General features: G+C 43.1%; 1 protein-coding gene across 2 annotated transcripts in view; it reads right to left on the reverse strand.

Moving 5' to 3' along the window:
- The window catches only part of C16H1orf21 (chromosome 16 C1orf21 homolog), a 242,536-nt gene extending 219,314 nt beyond the window's left edge, over positions 1-23,222 (reverse strand). The window contains exons 1-2 of one of the 2 annotated variants that reach the window (XM_086343416.1): positions 22,923-23,222; positions 18,365-18,630 (exon numbers count right to left, since the gene is read on the reverse strand). The gene's annotated coding sequence lies outside the window, so the exon portion shown is untranslated. The remainder of the gene's footprint in view (positions 1-18,364; positions 18,631-22,922) is intronic. The other variant, XM_086343415.1, reaches the window with a different exon arrangement.
- Between the last annotated feature and the right edge of the window lie 395 nt (positions 23,223-23,617).

Below are 23,617 nucleotides of genomic sequence, written 5' to 3' on the forward strand. Positions count from 1 at the left end.
AGACTACCTATAATGTAATTAGGCAGAGCCTTCCAGGATGCATTTCTGGACTTTAACTCTTGTCTAGCTTCATCGGTTTGATCCCTTTGCCATTTTCATTCTGACTTGTTTTTACTAACATGTTTCTTTAAAAAGTAGACAAATGAGTACCTGAGCATTATTTACCCCTGTATGAGGCTTCTTCTAAGTGTTCTCCAACCGTGAGGATGTTTGCAAGCACCCATCCAATGGAGATGTGCTCACATTACCCAGAGTCTATAATTTATACTGTATCTTCAAGCATACATTCCTTATGCAGGAAAACCCACGGCTGGTCTGCTGACAATCCCCAGGGTGATACTCCCACCTTAACTGTGGGTTGTGTGCTGTCTTCATTTGAGTGGCAATTAAACCTGGCTGCATTATTTCCTAAGAAAACCCTTGCTTTATCTGACAGGGACTGAAACACAGGGGTGACAGAAGTAAAATAACTAAACTAAAAACAAAGAAATATAAAAAGCACCCAATGATATTATCTTTGCCGTAGTATCCATCCCACTAAAAAGCCATCTGTACTTGTACAACTGGAAAAAGAGGAACCCTTGGACATCCCAGTTCTCTGGGAAATTTAATTCAGTGATGATCAGCCATATCAAATAGTCTCTAAATAGTCATCTCTGCATAATTTTAGGTATCTTCTCGACTATATGATTAGCACCTGGAGGGCATCAAATAAGTTTTGAATCCTGCAACCAGGTCTGGCACAGTGAGGCAAGCTTAGTGGACTGAAGACAAATTTTAGCTTATGACAGAAATAACACAGAATCTACTAGTGTCTCATAATAAACTCAGTATGAGTCATTTCAAAAGAAATGTAACCAATAACTTTTAGTTATGTTGGCTTTAAGAAAAAGATAACATTGAACTCTCCACACCCTAGTTTGTAAGCAGCTGCCCAATAGCCACAATTTACTGCACACATACACACACACACACACACACACACACACACACACACACAAACAGATAAATATAATTCGTTTGTAATCATGAGTAAGGGAGTTACAGCCTCTAGCCCATTTGCAGAAGAGATCTCTGAAGACCAGAGAAGCCAGTAGTTTTCCTAAGCCTGCTTAACACCAACCCTGAAAACTACACAGGACCCCGCTGATTGTGTATTTGCTCAGAAACTTCCCCAGAAGCCACATATATTCATGTTTAAGCCTTCATGTATTTTGAAATTTGTTTAATGGAAATAAAATTAGAGAATCAATAAGGTCCTTTCTCCAGTTGGAAAGCAACTCTAGTTGATGAAAGGACTTAAGGGAAAAAAACAGTTTTGGTAAATTAACCTTTCATAATCTCAGATAAAATTAATCCAAAATGTCTATTAGAAGATTGGAAAACTGACCACACCTTCTCGTTCAATATGGACATATACCACTAGCCACCTTATCCACTTAAAGTACACTGTAATTCATTTTAATTCACAGAAAAATGTTCATTTGGAAATGGACTGGCTTCTATCGGTTGTTTAAATACTGCACATCAAACCACAGGGTTGAATCTAAGACATTTCTTGTGCTATTACAAATTTAGTCAAAATTATTCAACATGTTCAAGAGTTATGACCAAAGTATGAAATCCAATAGATCCACCCGAAAGACCTCCTTGATCTTAGTATAACTCTTCCTCCCAAGACAAATTCTAACAGCCTGAAACATCTTTACCTATTCAGGTACAAGCATAGTTATCTGACCATTGCTTCCAAACCCATATTTCCTATACAAACACACTATTCACAGACCTTTTAACTATTACAGTTCTTTTTTTCTTTTCCTGACCAGAACAATACATTCTTTACAAAGAAGACTCTTGCAGCATATTTATTCGATATTATTTTTAAATTTACGAACAGACGCTTTATTTCCATTATATTGAAAAAAATAAATTTCCTACTGTCCTTACACTTTCTTCTCCATAGTCTTATCATTTTATATTTTACAAGTTTGCCAATTTTTATACTTTATTTCTATTCTGCTATATGTCTTTGCCTGCCATTATACAAATTTATATAGATGTCTTGATTCTCCTCTGTTGACAGCTACTCTTCAGTGCCGCTTGAGAAAGGGCATACATAAAAGTAAAGCCAACTGAGAGGACAGTTTAGAACAGTAAGACATTACTCAGAAACCCACAGAGAAGGGAAATGAAACAATGAATACCCAGAGGCCCTGGAGTCACCATAACATTTAATTCAATTTTTTTGAGGCCTGCAGTGAACCAGGCAGTGTGCTAGGAAGACAGTCAGCTTCAAAGTTGAGGTAGGCCAGGTGGACTGAAATCCTCTCTCTGCAAAGTGGTGGCTCAGCGGTAAAGAATCTACCTGCCAATGCAGGAGATGCAGGTTCAACCCCTGGGTCAAGATGATCCCCTGGCAGAGGAAATGGCAACCCACTCCAGTATTCTTTCCTGGAGAATCCCATGAACAGAGGAGTCTGGCAGGCTACAGTCCATGGGGTCACAAAGAGTTGGACACAACTTAGCAACTAAACAACAACAAAAGAGCTACTAATTCATGATTAAGAGGATCATTTTACTTTGGTATAGACCACTTTCTTGCTCTTTCTGTTTTAATTCACCAAAATCCACTATGAATCCCTTTATTCCAATAGTGGGGCTTCCCCGGTGGCTCAGTCGGTAAATGATCTGCATGCGATGCAGGAGATGCAAGAGACATGGGTTCAATCCCTGAGTCGAGGAGATCAAGGCAACCCACTCCAGTATTCTTGCCTAGAGGAGCCCAGTGGACAGATGACTCCAGTCATGGGGTCGCAAAGAATTGGACATGGCTGAAGCGACTGAGCAGAGACCTGAAAAGGTGTTGTGTTAAAAACCCATCTGCAGGTTATTTCCTAGCCCCCATCTCAAGTCCACATTCCATAGTCCACATACACTCCACCACTAACCTATTTCATTTACTTTTCCCCAAAACTGTGAGATAATTCTTTCTACAAAGGCTGAAGGTCAGAATCAATTCTGACCTTAGTGTATTCCAACACAAGAGCCCACTCACTGAAAAATACAAACAGCAGATTCCTGGCCCCCCAGCTGTGACTCACCTGGCCCAAGGCGAAACTACAGCAAACAGTTTAGCCCACTGCTGGCCTTGGGTCATCCCAACACTACAAACACCAAAGGAAACTTTCTTTGAAAGTTGTGTAAGAATGAAAAAAAAAAAAAAAAAAGAGTGCTGAATAGATGGAAACCACCCATATTTCACCTTCTCAGCTGAAATAACTCTTAGTAGTCTAGTACTGAAAGAGCACTAACATCCAAACCCATTAGGTCACTGGAAGAATAGCCCTGTGGCTAAGGAACAGACTTTGTTCTACAATTTTCTAGGGGGGCATTGTCAGAATTAAATAAAAGGACCCTAATGTGCCATTTTTGTTATGCATGAGACTCCATCAGATTGGGATGCCAGAGAAAAGGTGGTGAAATCTGACCACTAAAGCTTTTTCAAAGGTCAGACTATCCCCAAAGGATGGGTAAAGCCTTCAGGGGGATGTGCCTTCTCATTCTATCTCTTTAGCAGCTGACTATTCCTATTTCTCAGCCCTTATCAGGGATTTGTCATTCCTCACAAATACCTAACATAGACAAAATTGCCTCTTTGATGATAAACATTTTAACCTATAGCTCAGTTTAGCAAAGCTCCAGGCCCTAGCAAAGGACCCAAATACTAACCCTTTGTTGAACTGGATTCAAAATAAGGAATGATGAATTTAAAATTTCAAGTTAATAAAAAGCCCAGTAGAGCAGTATTTTCTTGCCAATAGAGTGGGTCCCACTGTTGAGACACTGAAGTCTCTCTGAAGTCTCTTTGGCAGCAGGGTTTGCCAACAAGCACAAAGCCGCCATACCCAGGGCTTTGGCGGCTGTAGAATAAATTCAGTTACTTTCTCTGTTCATTCAGCTGTCTGTCCAATAAGTGACAAGTAATGTTTCAGTTCATGCTTTATGTTTGATTTGGAAATAAACTACCACCAACAAAAATAAACCATTTCTGACTGCGATGTTACAATATTAAGACACATTTTCCAGTTTTAATAGAGCAATTCTAATGTATTATACCAAGTGCATTGAGTCATCTACCCACTCAGCAAGGAAATATTGAACTGTTACAAGTTCGATTTAGGACATGTTTCTCATTCTTAGCTGCCCTGTCGCAGTATTAATAATGATCACTGAGTTATTAATTCTCCAACTGCTCTTTCTTATGCTGACCATAGGTAACAAAGGGAGAACCAGTCTAGTGAAAAGTGAAAATGAGAATTCCAACTCCCCATGGCCCACTCCATGGTTTCTAAACCCTAGTCTTGGAAGGTCATGGCTCTTTTCCTCACCTGACACCCATCAGCACATCTGCTATGGAATCCCTGTACCCATGCAGCACAAACAAGACCGAGTCCTCCTCATCTTGACTTTCTCACGGCTTCATCATGACTTACCAATACAAGGAAAAGACATAACTTTATGACTTCTTTACACTTGATAAAAAATAAATAAATAGCCATGTCAAATACAATGTTCATTTGGCATCATGAATGATTTGCTGGAGACCTGGCACATTTCCCTAAGTGCCCCAGTCCCACCATCTGCCCTAAAAAAGGCAAGATACTTCAAAGGTAAGCAGGTAAGAGATTGCTTAGAGCTATCAAAATACCCCAAGATGATGCACTGGGGTGCCAAAATGTTCATTCAGGTTTTCAGTTCCCAACATCCCTTTTGGCCAACGCGGTGTTTTATTTACTTAGGGAGAGAAAACAGCGTTTGAGGATTTCTGAACTGCTGTGCACGCATTTGTTTAATAGATGCATTCACGGTGCTAGGTGGAGGTGGCAGGGCACACACTGTGACCTGGGGAAAGTTCTGTTTAGCTTAGAGAGAAAATCTTAACCTGAGAGATTCTCAGAGTTTTTCACATTACATGTTACCAAATGGAGCTGTAGTTCATTCAATTATGGGAAATACCATTTAGGCATGTATTTAATTTTTTTCCCACCCATTTTAAACGTATAAAACGTTAGAGCCACATGTGTTAGTTCCACATCAACTACATAGAGAAAGGGGAAGGAGGGCAGTGTAGAAAGGAGGAAAAAACCCACTCAATCTCAAGGAAGCATCCAAAAGACTACAGCCTCTCCAAGTTTCCCTTTCTGCTTTCACATGCAGGCAGCTGGCCCATTAAAGCACAAAGTAGCAGAGAGAGAGTCTCAAGTCCTTCCGGAACAGGCCTTTAAAGGAACAATCAGGACGATACAGTCTGAATGTGCTGCTGTAAATTACAAGGTTATCTTCAGGCTGCGTGCAGAGGATAAGCAATGCTGCTGCTGCTGCTAAGTCGCGTCAGTCGTGTCCGACTCTGCGTGACCCCATTGACGGCCTCCTACCAGGCTCCTCTGTTCCTGGGATTCTCCAGGCAAGAACACTGGAGTGGGTTGCCATTTCCTTCTCCAATATAAGCAGTGCTATCTGAACTGAATTTCCCTCAGAATTCGGATCCTCTCTGCCACTTAATAACCTGCTACAAGTTAGAAAATAAATGTTATTTTCCAAAGATCGTAAATACCACTGCTTCTTTTTATTTCGTTTCAAGGTTATTACTCCCTCACCCTCACTCTGATCCCACCTTTGTGGCTGACAACATTTAAGATCCAAGGAAGAGCCCTCAAAGCATATTATCATAGGATCTAATCAAGTAGTAGAAAACCAGTATAAATCCCACATGCATTTCATTTCTGGACATACTCACTTTACTTCCTTGCAAACCATAGGAACTTATTTAATTCTATTTGGTTCCTTTTAAATTTTGTTAATCTTAGATATTATGCTTTTTAAAAAGTGAAATATCTAAACACATACAAGCTATTTTATCTTCACATAGAACACCATATAACTCTCACTGGAGATTACACAAAGGACAAGTATATTTCTTGACACTAGAACCTAAAGCAAACTTGGCGGAAACTCAAATATAATGAAGACAGAAGGAAGATACAAAGCTGGCTTCAGTATCACTATGAAAACTATCCTCCCAGGGCTTGGAAAGGCACTCACACATCCACAGATCACAGGATGTGATGGGGATTCACCATCTTCACTTGTACACTGACCTCATTTTTATTTATATAAAAAAAGCATGTTTTTTTTTTTTGCCATATTCACTCCCTTGAAAGAGTAAGTCTAATAGCTCCTAGACAAAGAGGCTATGTAGATTTAGAAGCTACTGTCAGCTCCAAAGTGAATGCACACTAATCTAAACAGGAATGTGCCATTGGACAGAGATTCCAAATAGCTCTGCAGTTAATTTCTACATAACTTTAGGAAGTCACAAATCCTGAGTAAGCCAGGTTACCTAGCAACCAAATGCTCATTTGAATACTCCTTCCCACCCTGTCGCCTTCCTCAGCTGTGTTCTCTCCAGAAAATACCAGTGGAAAGACGGGGTAAGAATGGGGGAACTCTGAGGCTAAACATGATGTAACTTCAAAGCATAATGACAATTATCAGTGCTGGGTCTGATAATAACATGCCAAATAACGACTCAGATAAAAGATCAGGAATAAGTTTCACTTGCTGAAAGCACAATCTGGGATACATAAGGTAATTCTTGAAGAACCAATGGGGGGGGGGTGGAAAAACGGTTTTAAAATTTTGACAAGTTGGAGAAAGAGATACATGTAATCTTAATGCCAGAAGGTGCAATAGGCTGCAAAGGCTTTGCACAGGCATGGTGAAGAGAGGTTTTGAGGTTTGGGCTAATCCTGGGGATACAAAATTAAGAAAGAGTTCATATCAGAAAAGCAACAGAAACCCTGGCAGGCCTTCCACTGCCCAGTCAATCAAATTCTTTACGGCCTCCAAGCCTATGAAAGGACCATCAAACAGAGGGGTAAAGAGCAGCGGCTTAATGCTACCGAAGACAGCAAACTTAAACAGATGTTAAAAATCACAGACATTCTGAAGACCTACACTTCCCTCTCTGCAATGTTAAGGCTAGAAATACTCTTTCTGGAATGAGTTAGGATGCACTGCACTCAGTAAAGGCTCTATTAGCTCTGAAGCTGTTAAAAGGCTGTTTCGGAACATGGGCTTTGGGGTCAGACAAGCTTTCATGAAAATCTCATCATGTATTTCCTGTGTTGACTCTCTGGCAATATGTATAACCTGTATGGCTTAATAGGAGACCGTTATCTGGATTAAATGACTTAATGTACACATTGCATCTGGTGTATAGCATATACTTGATAAACATTTGCTATTTATGATGCTGTCTCTTCAAAAATCTTCTCTCTGAATAAAGTTTAAAGCTGGCCATGGTTTAAAATGCAAACAATGGTTCCAAAATTAATTGCTTGGTACCAAAACAAATTGCCTCAGTGTCAAAGAAACTTCTACCTGTAGTTGTACCTGGTAATGCGACAGTGACTCTTGTGTGTAGAACCCAACGATATATTTCCTGCTGCCTGACCCAGACAATAAAAGCAAATCTGTCTTCAACTGTTCTGCCAGCCAATTAAAAAGTTACTGCCACTAAATAAGAGACGGAAAGAGCAAAGTGTTTTACATCTAAAGTTTTCCTCGAGCATAAATTTAATTATTTGAATTTTGGTTAGCCTATTCCTGAGTCTGGAATTTTGCTGTTGTTTTGTTTCTGTTTTATTATAAAATAGTAGTCACATAACACACATATAATTTAATGTATAAAACCAAAAATGTATATGTACCTACCTACATACAGAGCCTGCTTACAGAACCTTATAAACACCTTCAAAGTTCCACGTGACTTTGCCCCTCCTCTTTGCCCTCAGAAGTAGTCACTATCTTCCAGCACTTTATATTATTAGTTCTCTCGCTTTTCTTTAGTCATCTCATATATGACTCAGTCCTTAAACAATGTATTGCGTTGGTTTAGTATTTTTTGAATTTTACATGAATGGGATCACATTGTATCATTTTTCTACATTCCTTTTCCTCTCAATGTTACACTTGTGAGATTCATCCATATTGTTACACACAGTTGCAGGTTACTCTCAGGACTATTATAAACACATCACAGTTTCTGTATTCAGTATACTGTTGTTGCCATAAAAGTTGTTTCAGCGTTCGACTGTTATGAATAGGGTTGCTATCTCTGAGCATTGTTGCACATGTGTAAGTTTCTCTAAGGCACTGCTTTCCAACCTTTTTCACAATCCAAGTCCTACAAAAATTGATAATATTAGAATGGCAAACTGAAGTTATTAGACAAAACTGCTCCCACTCCAGGTTTGGATCTGCTCTGCTATCCTGAAGGGGATGACCACTTCACAGGGCATTCCAAACTCCTTTCCAAAGTCATATATCAAATTATACTGTCACCACCAATGTATGTATATATTCCCTCTGCTCCACATTCTTGCCCAGTGCTTAATGCTGACAGACATTTACTAATCTGCTTGGTATGAAACGGTATCCCAACATGGTTTTAATATTAAAATATATTTATCTGTTCTCTATGATGAAAATAGTAGGGTATTGGAATATGCAGGGACAAACTAACAGAAGAGAATAGAAAATGCAGAAATTTGGCTTATTAATTACTTATAACAATTAAGTATATGGTAAGTGTGCTATGCTGTCCTTAGTCACTTCCATCCCGTCCGACTCTTTGCAACCCTACGGACTGTAGTCTGCCTGGCTCCTCTGTCCATGGGATTCTCCAGGCAAGAATACTGGAGTGGGTTGCCATTTCCTTCTCCAGGGGATCTTCCCAACCCAGCGATCAAACCTAGGTCTCCCACATTGCAGGTGGATTCTTTGCCATCTGAGCCACCAGGGAAGCCTATACGATAGGGGTACATCTCAAATTAGTGGGGAAAAGATGAATTTTTTAATACATAAGTGGTTTGTGATTTCCAAATAAACATGTTAGAAAAAAAAGAAAATTGGATCCATTCCCCATACCATACACCAACATAAATTCCAATGGTCACAGATTTAAATGTTAATGATTAACCCACACAAGTACTAAAAGAAAATACACTGACTATCCTATAACTGTGCTGTCCAAGATGGTAGTCATTATCCACACGTGGCTACCAAGCACCTGAAACGTGCTAAGAACTGAATTTGCAGTTTTAATTTCTTTTAAATAATTTAAATTGAAATTTAAAAACTGACACTCAACACAGCTATTGAAAGACTTTTATGTACACTTGGAACAACCTTGTTATGTGAACTTACTTTTAAACTTTAAATTTTATTAAATCTACATACAGATTAATTATTTACAATGAAAATTTAGTGACTACATTGAGATGTGTTATAGTATAAAATACACATCAGTTCTGAAAAATTCAGCATGAAAAAATTGTAAAATATCTCATTACTAATTTTAAAATGTTGATTACTTGTTGAAATAACAATATTTTGACATATTAGATTAAATGAAATATATTATTAAATTAATTACACCTTTCTTTTTATTTGCTTTATTGCGGCTGCTAAAAACTTCCATACATGGTTCCTACTATGTTTTTATTGGACAGTGCTGCTCTACAATCTAGAAGTTTTTCTACATCATGATTCAAATCCAAGAGGGAATAAAGAAAGACTGATATAACTGAGTAAGTCAAGGGAAAAAATTACATTAGAAAAACCATAATCAGAGGAAAAAGACAAATGATAAAGTGGGGAAAACTGTCAAATATTAGGGATGATATGCCTACTATATAATGTCCCTAATATATAAAAAGCTTCATAAATAAAGGGGGAAAGGACCTAAAATCCTATAACAATGGCCAAAAAATATGAAGACAGTGCACAGAAAAAGAAATGCAAATGGGCCCAAAACATAAGAAAAGGAACTCAAGCTAGCTCATAATAAGAGATGCAAATTAAAATTACACTAGAGTATCATCTCTCACCATTTGAATGGCAAAGACCCAAAGGTTTTTTACAACATGTCTCCTGGTAAGACTGTGGGATAAGAGGGAACTCTCATTACCTGCTGGTGGGAATGCAAAATTGTACAGTACCCACAGAAAGAACTTTGGTGATATCAAACAAAACTGTAAATCCATTTATCCTTTGACCCAGCAATCCCACTTCACTTCTAGGAAGATAAACTGGCAAGAATTCATACATAAATATTCACAAGGCTATTCAGTGCAGCACTGGTCATTCAGCTGTCCATTTAGTTAAGGAAAAACTTAACCATTCAGGCTTTATGTTTGATTTGCAAATAAACCCCCACCACCAAAAACAAACCATTCCCATTACAATGTAAAAGCAAAAGGCTGAAAATAGCCATGTATATACCAATAAAGTTTGGTATATTTACACAATGGAGTCTCTGCAGTTGTAAAAGGTGCTGAAAAATGTTTATATTAATATATGGCTTCAGAGTGATCTCTGAAAAATACCAGTAAGTGCAAAAAGCAAGGTGGGTAACTATAGTATGCTACCTTTTAGGAAAAAAAAGGGAAAAAATAGATACATTTGCTTAATTGTGTGCTCAGTCACTTCAATCATGTCTGACTCTTTGCAACCCTATGGACTGTAGCCCACCAGGCTCCTCCATCCATGGAATTCTCCAGGCATGAATACTGGAGTGGGTTGCCATGTCCTGCTCTAAGGGATCTCCCCAACCCAGGGATCTAACCTGTGTCTCCTGCATCTCCTGCACTGGCAGGCAGGTTCTTTTCTGCGGAGCCACTGGGGAAGCCCTTGCTTATATTAAACAGAAACAATATGCATACACACACACACACATATATAAGCATACACACATCATACATACACACATTTTTACAAAAACATATCCATACACAAACATATATATGTATCTCCATGTCTCAGTAGCTAGATATACATACATATCTATGTTTTTTAACTTTGTCCACTTGAACAACCTAGGAACAATGACCAGTCCAAAGGCAAAGAGAATTCCTAACACCTGTATTGTGGTCTCTAAATATCAGTTAGAAATAAAAAGATCTGGGACAGGAAATGTACTAGAGAATTCTGAAATATCTTTGCCATACCACAAAGTAAGGACATCCTCAAACACCAGTATAGTCATGTCAAAAGGATTCAGATGCCAATTTAAAGATTCTCCTCTGGGCCAAAGATAACTTGAACTTCAAAAGAAATAACTGCAAAGGACTATAAACACATGAATTGTGTTAAAATCCATGAGTTCCTAATGATACTCCCATTGGTCTTCTTTGAAAGATGTTAGAAAATCAACTCATAATTCTGAACATTATTTAAAATAGAGAGAATAAAACTGAGCATTAATTGTCCTAGCTGGACTACACCCTGAAGTGACCAAATAATTGATGTGGTAAATCTCTTCTTGAGAGAAAAACTCCAGCTAACCAAATGCAGAAGAGATGACAGAATATTACCATTTTCCAACCATTTCTGAAATAATATATCTAAGCAATAACCAAAGTGGTTTTTGAAGGGCCTCCGGAAGCTTTCCAATGGAAAGATCAGGCTGACAACACCTAAATCCACCACTTAGTCTTTCTTTAAAAAAATATTTATTTATTTATTTTGTGCTGGTTCTTCATTGCTGCGTGGGCTTCTCTCTACTTGTGCCATGTGGGGGCCACTCTCTAGTTACAGGGCACAAGCTTCTCATCGCTGCAACTTCTCTTGTTGCAGAGCATGGGCTCAAGAGTGCAGCCTCTAGCTGTGGCTCATGGGTTTAGTTGCTCTGGGGCATGTGGGATTTTCCTGGATCAGGAACTGAACCCATGTCTCCTGCATTGGCAGGTGGATTCTTATCCACTGAGCCACCAGGGAAGCCCCCATCACCACCCAGTTAGTCCAGGGAGTCATAACTGCACAAATAAACAAAAAGGCACATGTGCCTCCCACAGAGCACTTTCTATGAGGTACTCCTGATCAAGCTTCCAGTCTCGATCAAACTACAGGAAATACTGGAAACTGAAGAATATAGTGAAGAATACTAAAATGAAGATGAAAACTGCAGACTCTAGAGAACCCCACAGGATAAGTCTGTTTAACAAATAAACTGCCAGGGAAGAATAAAAAGAGGGAAAATAGAGAAAATGAAAGTCGCTCAGCTGTGTCCACCTCTTTGCAACCCCATGGACCACACAGTCCATGGAATTCTCCAGGCCAGAACAGTGGAGTGGGTAGCCTTTCGCTTCTCCAGGGGATCTTCCCAACCCAGGGACTGAACTCAGGTCTCCCACGTTGCAGGTGGATTCTTTACCAGCTGAGCCACAAGGGAAAACCAAAATAGAGAAAGGAAGTCTATAAAGAAAGATTGATGCATCTCTCAAGTGTGAATATTGTTTGGATTCTGAATAAAATACATTAATCATTAAAAAATATATGGGCCCACCAGGAAAATATGATTACTGACTAGATAAGAAATTATTGTTAATATTTTTAAGGAATGATAATACTTGGCTATACTAAAAGAAAAAAAAGCTGTTATCATTTAGAAATATAATCTAGTATGTACAGACAAGAAGACATAATGTCTCCAATTTACTTGAAAAAGAACCAGTAGGTGAGAAGGGAATGTGTATGTGCAGTGGGAAAGGCAGAAAATAGAACTGCCCAGAAGTTGATAATTGGAAGCTTGACTCTTGCCCAAGAGTCAGAGAGCCTGGATTCCAGTCTCAGCACCACGACTTACTGGCTATAAGATCTTGGTCAAGGTCCTAGAGACCCCTAAGCCTCAGTTCTGCTTTATCTATGGAGGTAATAGTCATAGGTTCTTCGGGAGGTTGTAGCAAGCATTAAAGACAATGCACGTAATGTACTTAGCACAGCACCTAGATGCAGAGTAAGCACTCGATATATGTTAGCTTTTATTATTACTACTGTCAATTATTACCATAATTATTCAAGACCAGGAAGCTAGAGTTAGGAAATGGTGAAAATGGGATAATTTTTGCTGAATCCAAAGCCCAAGTTCCCTCCAATATGTTATAATGCCACGCCCCACCTCCACCTGGGGTCTCAGTAGAGACTGAGGACAAGTAACAACCTATTCTGCAACAATTGCCTCTTATTTTTACCACAAACCTCAGTGATACTGCTACTCAGCCTGGCTGCTACAACTAGCCATCTTTTGTAACAAGGTTGTAACTTAATGTGTCCCTCCCCCATAGATGGCTCCACATCGAGTAGAAAGTAAACATCCATGTATTTTAACCCCTTTATATATCACTATGCACACTTGTAAATTCACAATGATTAAACATTGTGTGATTCCGTCATCCTCCAAGAACATGGCCTCAGACTTTTATTACACCCGGTACTGGCATAAACTGTATAAGGTAAACCTCAGAATCCCAATGTATAAAACTAACAATGATAAAACTTCAAACCGTGCATGCAGCATGAATACAGTAATTCTATAATGCTAAGTAATGGGCTGGCCAAAAAGTTCATTTGGGTTTTCCCATAATAGCTTGCAGAAAAATCCAAATGAACTTTTTGGCCAACCAATTACCTATGTCTCGATATCTGCCCTAAGGTCAATACTTCCACTTCTATTTTTATAACAGAATTGTAAATTCTGAGACAAACTCTTCAATGCTATTTTACTCCTTCATGTGACAGTGTGAAGCACACACCCATCCTCTCTTCCTGACACCACTTGCCTGGTTTTCTTGCCACGATGAGAGCCTGCAGTTTTAGTATCCACTATCCTTTCCATCCACAGCCCATGAAAGTTGGTGTTCCCTGGAACTTAGGGTTCAGCGTTTTCCTTCTATTTACTTTCCCCGAGCAATCTCACATAAAGCTATGTAGCTTCAACTACCACATATTCAAAACCTCTCTCATTCATTTATTCAACAAAAATGTGCTGGGGCCCAATTGTGCCGTAGGTGTCCTGGGGTCACTCTCTCAGTTCCCGTCCAGTCTTTTACCCACACTCACAAAGGAACCATCTATCATGCAAATTATGTCTCCCCCTGCTTACAATCTCTCATTGTCTCTCAATGCATCTTATTTTGGGCTATGAGTCCAAACTCTTGCGCTATGAAGCCTTGCATAGTTCATCAGTCTCATCTTCCATGTGCTCCAAGCCACAGCGACCTACATCCACCTGTCTCCACATGCGTGTGAACTCTGCTGGAATGCCCAACTTCAGCTTCCTTGCGTGCACGTTCAGTCCCTCAGTCCTACCTGACTCTTTGAGACCCCATAGACTGTAGCGCCCCAGGCTCCTCTGTTCACAGGATTTCCTAGGCAAGAATACTGGAGTGGGTGGCCATTTCCTTCTCCAGGGAATCTTTCTGACCCAGGGATCGAACCCACATGTCCTACTTGGCAGGCGGATTCTTTATCACTGTGCCACCTGGGAAGCCACTTCACCTTCCATCGACCCTCAGATCCCTTTATCCCCAAATGCCAGTCGGTGAACCAGTATGCAAATGCACAGTAAAATGAGGAAAAATGATTAGCAAACCAATGCTGGTCCCCCAATACTTTAGGAAATGTACACAATACCCTAGGGGACCCTTGTGTGGCTTTTCAGTGTCATCCCAAGTACCTCCTTCTCTGCGAACCCATCTGTGACTTCTCTATGGAGATCTGTTATCAATATTTATTGTCCAAACTGGGAGACTTCTGAGGGTAAAGGGTGTGCATTAATAACTATGTTGAACAAAGGGCACAGCCCTGGACTGTCCCAGGGAGACAGGGTACCCAGTCAGCCGACCTCTAGACAGTCGGCCGCTTTCTCCCCCAGCTTCCAAAGCACCTTGATTCTTCCCCACATCATGCGTTTGCCTGACACTTCCCATGCTTTTCTGAGAAGTCCGCAAAGTCAGGGCCAGGCCTTTCTATCTGTATCTCCAGCATCTCTCCTGTGCCAGGCGCAGAGATGACACAAAGTGTCATCAACAAATGTTTGTTTAGTACATTATCTTCATGAGTAAGACAGATTAGATGCTTTAACCTTGGCCAACAAAGGAATCAAAAAAATTCCCATTATCTTTTCTCATCCCTGAGAAACTCCACTTCCTTATTTGGTTAAAAAGTTTTAAATGGGAGCAAGGTCTTCACAGAGAAAAATTCTAAGCCTCAGACCAATAACCAGCTGTCAATCAACCAACAGCTATTTACTCTGCATGTTAAACCCTTAAGACCCAGTGGGCATGACAGAGCTGATGATTCGCTGGGGTGACCAAAAACTCATAAATCAAGATCAAAACCAATAATGAAAGAAATAAACATCAAATAAGTGTTGCAGGACCTTTTCCCTGGTGGCTCAGTGGCTAAAAATTCCACCTGCCAATGCAGGAGACATGGGTTCTATCCCTGGGTTGGGAAGACCCCTTGAAGAAGGAAATGGGTAACCAATCCAGTATTCTTGCCTGGAAAATCCTATGGACAGAGGAGCCTGGCTGACTACACACCATGGGGTCGCAAAAGAGGCAGACACAAATGAAGTGACTTAGCAAGTACTGCAGGAGTTCATGGAAGCTAAGGGAGACACCACTCAGATGGTCAGAGAAGAAGCTCTTTGGAGGAGAAGGGATTGGACCTTAAAAGAAGCGGCAGAGGGAAGGAAGCCCAAGGCCAGGTGGGGGTGCGTGTTGGAGCGGCCACCAAGGGTAAGCAGAAACTTTGTTTTGGGAGTTGTCCCTAGACTGTCATGGATTCCTGGCATGGAGACCAGAACATCTGAATTTTCAGTAAATACAAAACAAAGAGGTTCCTGGATTCTCACCTCCTTCCTCAAAATAGTAATAGTATCTTCCTGAGACATAGAGATAAGTGTGGCTGGCTCCTTTATAACCTTTTAATTGGAAGAACTGTTACAAAATTATCTTAGGAAAATTGCTGTTGGCAGAACTTTCAGATAGAACTGCTGAAGTCACCCCTTAGCATGTATTAATTATCTGTGTCTTTGAAAAGTTCTCTACAAATCTCAGCAGGGCAGCCTCGCAGCATCTCCTTAGTTCACATCTGGCCTTTCAACCCTCTCCTGAAAGAAATAACAGGGTTAACACAGGGGTTCCCCTATACTGTAAACAACCAGTATAGGCCTCCATGCCAACTCTGCGGTTCAGGGATAAGCTTTTCAGAGTTCCTGTGATGATAAATACTGCATCTCTTGGACGGCTGAGTGGGTCTCGCCTGTGTGTGTGCTCAGTTGCTTAAGCTGTCACCAACTCTTTGCAACCCTGTGGATTATAGCCCACCAGGCTCCTCTGTCAGTGGGATTCTCCAGGCAAGAATACTGGAGTGGGTTGTCATGCCCTCCTCCAGGGGATCTTCCGGACTCAGGGATCGAACCCTACTCCACCAGAATCTGTGATGATGGGTATGAAAAATGTCCCCACACTCCAGCAAAGACTACCAACCCCTCCTTCTCCTTCCTTACCCTACTCTGGCAGGGAAAATCGTATGTCATCAAGGAAGGTGGAAAATGTCCTAATATATGAAACTGAAACTACTACAATGTCCCTGGCACTCAAATAAAGCACAGATCCATTTAAGACAGGGAGGAATTCTTACTTAAAAACCATTCTCCCTGCTCTGCTTTAAAGCACCTTCTTCCAAAAGCCCTGGAGCCCTCAGGATATTGCGTAACTAGTGCTGGATCTACTTTTGAAGTAGTTTTATAAAAAGACCAATCCAAGTTCGTCATACGTAATGAGTCAATAGGCTGTGTTTTCCAGTAGTAGTCCTCAGTTTAATACTTTTTCTCCCAATGACCCTACTAATAGGGCCACACAGGTGATAAACTGATAAGGGAAAGCAACAATGTCAGGTCTGAGCTAAAGAATCCTTGCTTAGTATAAATGTATCTGTGCGTTCCGTTACTCAGTTGTGTCTGACTCTTTGCGACCTCATGGACTGTAGCCCATCAGGTTCCATGGGATTTTCCAGGCAAGGATACTGGAGTGGGTTGCCATTTCCTATTGCAGGGCATCTTCCCGACCCAGGGATCAAACCCACATCTCCTGCATTGTAGGTGGATTCTTTACCACTGGGCCACCAAGGAAGACCAGAAGTAGATTTTGGTGTATAGGAGAGCCTTTCAACAGTGTCATTATGAAAATTTCTGAAATGCTGCTCAAGGTATGTTCATCCAATTTTAAAAATAACAAGAATCGCCTAGATATTTCTTTATCTATTATCTAACATAAGATGTAAAAGCTAAATGAAATGATGAGGCAAAGTGCTTCAGCTTTATTAAAGGGTTTTAAGAGTCTTTAAAAGTCAAAAACATTGTGGAATCAAAAGTGAAAACAAGGACTTCCCTGCCCAGAGGTTAAGACTTTGCCTTTGAATGCAGGGGGTGCGGGTTTGATCCCTAGCCGGGGAACTAAGATCCCACATGCCTTGTAGCCAAAAAAACCAAAACATAAATCAAAAGCAGTACTGTAACAGATTCAATAAAGACTTTAAAAATGGTCCACATCTCTCTATATATATCAATATATATATGCAGTGATGGGATAGGCATATGGTAATAGTTATAGACATTCCTATTCCAGAAGGAAGAAAATGGAACAGACATAGAAAGGAGTTCCTTGTCCTGGTGAGTTTCAGAATTTGGCCCAGGAGAATCCCTTTCCCTGGTGGCTCAGATGGTAAATGCGGGAGACCTAGGTTGGGAAGGTTGATACCTGGGTTGGGAAGATCTTCTGGAGGAGGGCATGGCAACCCACTACACAACTGAGCAACTAACCACTGCACATATATATATATATATCTTTGGGGAAAAAGTGAAAACAAAGGCAGAAAGATTCCCAAACTTGAGAATATTCTAACTCCATTTTTCTACAAGGTACAGAGCCTGTGGACTTTAACTCATGAATGCTGTAAACACATCTGCTGATATGATGTGAGCCTGTGAAACAGGCAGAGGCAGGCATGGGCTGGAGATCTGAGGCCTGATGGAGAGAAGTGGGCGGAGGTAATAAGGGAGGCATGTGGGGCAAAGTAGGACAAGGAAGAGGGGCCCTGAGGGCAGACAGGAGACGCAGCTGGAAGCAGAAAGCCTACCCTTTTGCAGGGAGGTGGGCGCCGTCAGAGGGAAAGTGGGCCTGGAAACACAGGGAAAGGACTGGGAAAGATCACTGCGACACACACAAGCCAAGTCTTGCAGGCAAAAGTAAGGTGGTGGGAGAAGAAGCAGGAGGCCTATGGATGAACATCTATGGCACAGAAACGCTTTAGAAAGGAGATGTAGGTAAAAGGGACGTCTGGCGAAGCAACGTAAAAGGCAGCCTAGGGAGAGTGGACAGACAGATGCCGGGGCAGAGGCGCAGAATGAATGCTGGCAGTCTGAGTGCGCTCGCTGCATGAGGCAAGGTCTCACCTTTGCTCGTTTTACGTTATTTTAGGAGGAACAGCAGTGAATATCCACGATGGCCTCCCTTGGGAAAATCCAGTAAACCAAGAGGCGGGGGGTGACCTGAGCTTCACCAGGACCTCTCTCCACTCCTTGATGCAGGCACATTCTGGGAACGATCCCAGGAGGAAAACCTTGCGTGTTATAACCACAGCATGGTGTCAAGTAAGACAAGGGTACATGAAAACTATAAAGCACCCTTTAAATATGAAGCATTGTTATTCAATGAATGCCTGGGACAAAAAAAAGATGAAGACCAGAGTCACAATCAGGAGTGAAGAAATATTTGTCAAATACGGATATTATATATATTCCAAATGAAGATGATCCTAAGTAGAAATTCCAGTAATTTGAGAAGACATTATGCTTGATATCTTTACTTTTCTGTCCAACATGTTTCCACATTGAAAAATCCTACCTGCGGCATAATATGGAGGTCTTGATAAACTACCGTACTGATTTATGAAAATGGAAATCTGCATCTAATGTATTTCCAAGGAGGTTTTTGACACGTTACAGATCTTAACTAATTAGGTGAATTCCATTCAGTGCAATCACTCATTGAGTGACCTGCAAGTAAGCACAAGGTAATCCATCAGCTGCCAAGGAAGCTGCAGAGACGAGCAAGATAGTCTGCCTCTACCTACCTAGTTTGGTCAGTTCATCTTAGTTTCCACTCAGATTGGGGCAGCTGCGTCTCCTTTCATACGTATAGCGAGAAAGCAATCTTTGACATTATGTGACTAGCCTGCAACCAAGGAAATGCATTTTCCAGGAACACACTGAATTAAAAAAATAATAATAATAAAGGAGGGGAAGGCACTCACTACCTGCTTACTGCAGACACTGCTGTGTGTTCATTTCCAGGTTCATCCTCGCCCAGTTGACGTGCAACCACTCTTGTCCTGATTGCATAACCACAGCATGTCAAGTTGTTTCTTGTTGCCAGTGTAAGTTGTAAAATTAAACTTCAGAACTGAGGGAGTCAAGCTAAATAATTGCCTACTTTAAAAATATGTATGTATATAATTTACATGTCACTTCAGATAAGCTCTTGAATTATGATCTCTTAAAATCACAACTGTCACGAATTTTAAAATACCGTTTCAGGGTAGCAGTTTTCCCTGCATGCACACCTTCTCCCTGAGACTTTCTCTCCTCTTCTCAGTTTTCCAAGTTTTCCAGTTTTACATTGATTTATTGCAATCTGCTTTTCATGTTTTAACGAGAACCTAATTAATCACAACTTTTACTTCTCTCAAGCTCCTGAGACTTCTATAATTCCAAAGAAGGAATCTCAGATGGCCCAAAATGCACTTGCTGGTGCCTCTCAGGGCTCCAGGTCCTACTGATAAGTTCCTGTGAAGTTGGCTACACCACACTTAGGACCCTCGGTGAATGATATCCTGCCCACTCCTGTTCTAAAGGGAGATGCCAAACTTCTCCTTCTCCAACCTGGGGTGTTTCATTCTCTGACAGAAAACAGCTACGAGAAAGGGGCCAGGACTTCCCTGGAGGACCAGTGGATAAGGATCTGCCTGCCAATGCAGGGGACACGGGTTCAGTCCCTGGTGGGAGAAGATTCCACGTGCCACGGGGCACCTAAGCCTGTGAGTCACAAGTACTGAGCCTCTCACCCTAGAACCTATGCTCGCAACAACAGAAGCCAACGCTATGGGAAGCCCATGTGTAATGAAGAGTATGAAGAGTAGCCCCTGCTCGCGGCAACCAGAAAAATTCCGCTTGCAGCAATGAAGACCCAGTGCAACCAAAAATAAAATTAATTAAAAAAAAGAAGCACGACTTCCCCTTTAAAAAAAGGGGGGGTGGTGGTTACTAGGAGCCTGGAGCAAGTCACTAAGTGACAGTCAAGTCTTGCCTGGTCAAAAATCAACACAGCACTGATGCACCATCAACCTGGAAATGAGACTCACAATGGGGGACATCACCTTCCTCTTAGGTAGAGTCACAGCAAATAGTACCAATTAATGAAAAGGCTTTTGATTTATACCCTGTGACGCTTCAAGAAGCTCAAACCACTTCAGACAGCAGCCTATCAATTCCCAGAAATCCATGTGTGCGTGCATGCTAAGTCACTTCAGTCGTGTTCGTCTGCCAGGCTCCTCTGTCCAGGGGATTCTCCAGGCAAGAATACTGGAGTGGGTTGTCAAGCCCTCCTCCACAGGATCTTCCTGACCCAGGGATCGAACCGGTGTCTCATTATGTGTCCTACACTGGCAGGCGGTTTCTTTATCACTAGGGCTACCTGGGAAGCCCCCCTAGAAATCCATGCTAGATGATAAAGTGAGATCAGGGGTGAGAGGATAAAGAACACAAAAAACACTAGCAAAGAATCCAAAGAACTCGACCAGTGTAATTGAGTCAGCTGAAGAGGGAACCTAGAACCTTAGGGTCCTTCTAGGATGAAATATCAGCATTGGCTATAAGACCACCCTACCAACCAGGGCCAACTTTTCTTGGGAAAAATGCCCTAAAGGAGATAAACTTGACAACAGAAGTACCCCACTCCTTCTTGAAGCCCTCTGTTCATCCAAGTGCTGAGTTTGCTTGTCTTCAATGCTTTTCCGAACAGCCATCCTGAGCTGCTGTCATAACCCAGTCTGCACAGCAGGAAACACTAGAGGAGGATTTCCACACTGCATTTTTGATCTGTGAAGTGCTAGTCCCAGCACTGGCTTAATGCAGAGACAAATACACTCAGCTGTCCCATCACCAGCACTTCCTCCTTTATAGGCAGCAAAAGAAAAATAACCAAGTCTAAATTAATTTCCACATCTGATCAATTGCATTTCCAAACAGCCAACACAGAACATGTTCCATTGATCCTACAATCCAGCTCTGGAAGTATGAAAAAGGGGAGAAATCCCCCAACTTGAGCACCCTGGACTTAAAGACCCTTAAGAAGTATTACCTTCTCTCCCCTAAGAAAGCTATAGTGTCTGGGGCTATACCGCTCTGAATGCACCCAATCTTCTTTGATCTGGGAAGCTAAGCAGGGTTGGGCCTGGTTAGTACTTGGATAGACGAAAGCTAGAGCACCCCAGACCAACTCTACCCATGATTTTTTTTTCTATCCTGATACATCCCAATTCTACCAACAGAAAGATTATTCTCATTAGGTAGAAGGTGAGCCCAGCCCATGAAGTAAGGAAGTGTTCATAATATCTGTCTGTGTAATGAACGTGTCACTTCCCCGAACAGCCCAACTGTTTCCTTAAAATTAAAAAAAAAAAAAAAAGTACTCCATGGAATCTATGGTGTGTTAGTCCCCCTCCCAAAGTCTGAGTCAGAGCATGTGTGTCTTTCCTGAAGTTCTGGGTGACCAAGCTGGCTCCCTTTCAGACTTGCTCCGATAGCTGAACTTAAGGCTGTCTTCCAGCCACAACAGAAGCAACTATCTATTTTAAAACAATTTTCCTAACCCACACGCGACCGGAGCTACCTTATACATAGGTCGTCAACGTCCTACCGGAAACCGAACACTTCTATCTCGAACGGTGCCTGTCATCTCCCAGGATTAATGCGTGACTATGTGCATATATTTTTTCCTTTGACCGTGCAACTGTTGGAGTGGAGAAAAGCCACCCCAATTTTTATCATCGTGCCTGAGCCAATCCAGAGCCTTAGAAAGAGAGATGAATGGGAGATGAGAGGGCTTCTCTAGCACAAACAGTAAGCGAGGGGAGAAAAAAAAAAAAAAATCCGTCGGAGAGGGTGGGGGGCAGGGTGGAAGGCAGGGGAAGGACACCCAGCAGCCGACCAGAGGCAGCTGCAGGCGGCCGCACCTCGCGAACTGCCCGCAGAGGGGAGTGAAATCTTCCCTCCGGTACAATAACGGAGCGCCCCACTCCCCGGCTGCCTCGCCTGGGCACGAATAATAAATATATCGAGGTGGACAAACCGCTGCACCGAGACCAGTCAGCCCCCCTCCCCAAAAGGTCAAAACTTCAGAAATTCGGGGGATCACAGCACCCACACAAACACATAAATCCGTCGGAGCGGAGAGACTCGGAGATTGAGCAAAGGTTCTGCATTTTGGTTTTTGCTTTCAAGCTCTGGCTTGCAAAAGTACGGCGGCTACGGGCAAAGCTCGAGAGGAGCAGGAAAGGCTGAGGGCGGCGGCGGGGGGGGGGGGGGGAGCGGGGGGGGGGGTACGGGTGGGAAAGCAAGGGTGTCGAACCCCAACCACCCAGGCCTCAATGTGACGAAAGTCGTCAGCAGCCCCAACCGCATCCCAGCCCTTGTGTCCCGGCCAGCAGACGCCCCCAGCGGCTCCCCCACCCCAGCTTCCGTCCCCGCCAGCCCCGCAGCAGCAGCAGCAGCAGCAGCAGCCCCGGCTCGGGCCGCGCGCCGGCAGCGCCACGACCGCGGCTCCATCCCCGCCGCGAGGCAGGCACCCGCAGGCCTGCCTCCCAGCCCACCCGGGCGCGCCCCGGAGCGGAGCCGGGCCGAGCCGGGCCGCCAACTCCCCCCTCCCCCGGGCCGGCGGGGGGCTCCCGCTTACCTTGGGCGCTCGCGGGGGGGCTGAAGGTGGCAAGCCTCCCGCCCCCCGCCCCGGTCCTCCTCGCGGGTTTTCTTCCTCCCTCCTTGTCTTCCTCCTCCTCCCCACGGTGAGTCCCGGTCTCCCCCTCCTCCCGAGGCCGGGGGTAAGAGCCCCGAAGCCCCCGAAGCCCGGCCCGGGTGCGTGCGTGCTGGAGGCGGCGGCGCGCGGCCAGCTCTCTCCAGTAACTGAGCGCGGCGCGCGGCTCCCAACTAAAGTGTGAAAGAAGCGGCGGCCGCGGCACGGAACGTCCCCCCCGGGAGTGGGCAGGGAGCGAGCCGGGGCTGGCGGCGAGCGAGCGAGGGAGGGGACCGGGAAGGAGGGAGGGGGACGGAGGGAGGGGACCTCCTCGCCCAGTCACTCACTCGAGGGGCGGGGGCAGCCAGACACTCCCCCAGCGCCGGCCCCTCCCCGCGCCCGGCTCCCGCGCGCGTCCTGCCCCCCGCCTCGCCCCCGGGAGGGGCCTGCGGGGGCCGTGCACCCGGAGGAAGGGACCGGGACTGCGCGACTGCCAGGGCTGCAGAGCGGAATCGAGGGCGAGGACGGGCGTGTGTGTATGTGTGTGTGTGTGTGTGCGCGCACCCCGCCGCTGGAGGGGAGACCCCGGCGGGAAAGCTGCGTCCTGGGCCTGACACCCGGGCGATGGCCTGGGAGGAGCT

Source organism: Bos grunniens, chromosome 16 (assembly GCF_055505025.1).
Source record: "Bos grunniens cultivar Pamir isolate PY7600 chromosome 16, Bosgru_T2T1.0, whole genome shotgun sequence".
NCBI classification, from domain to species: Eukaryota; Metazoa; Chordata; class Mammalia; order Artiodactyla; family Bovidae; genus Bos; species Bos grunniens.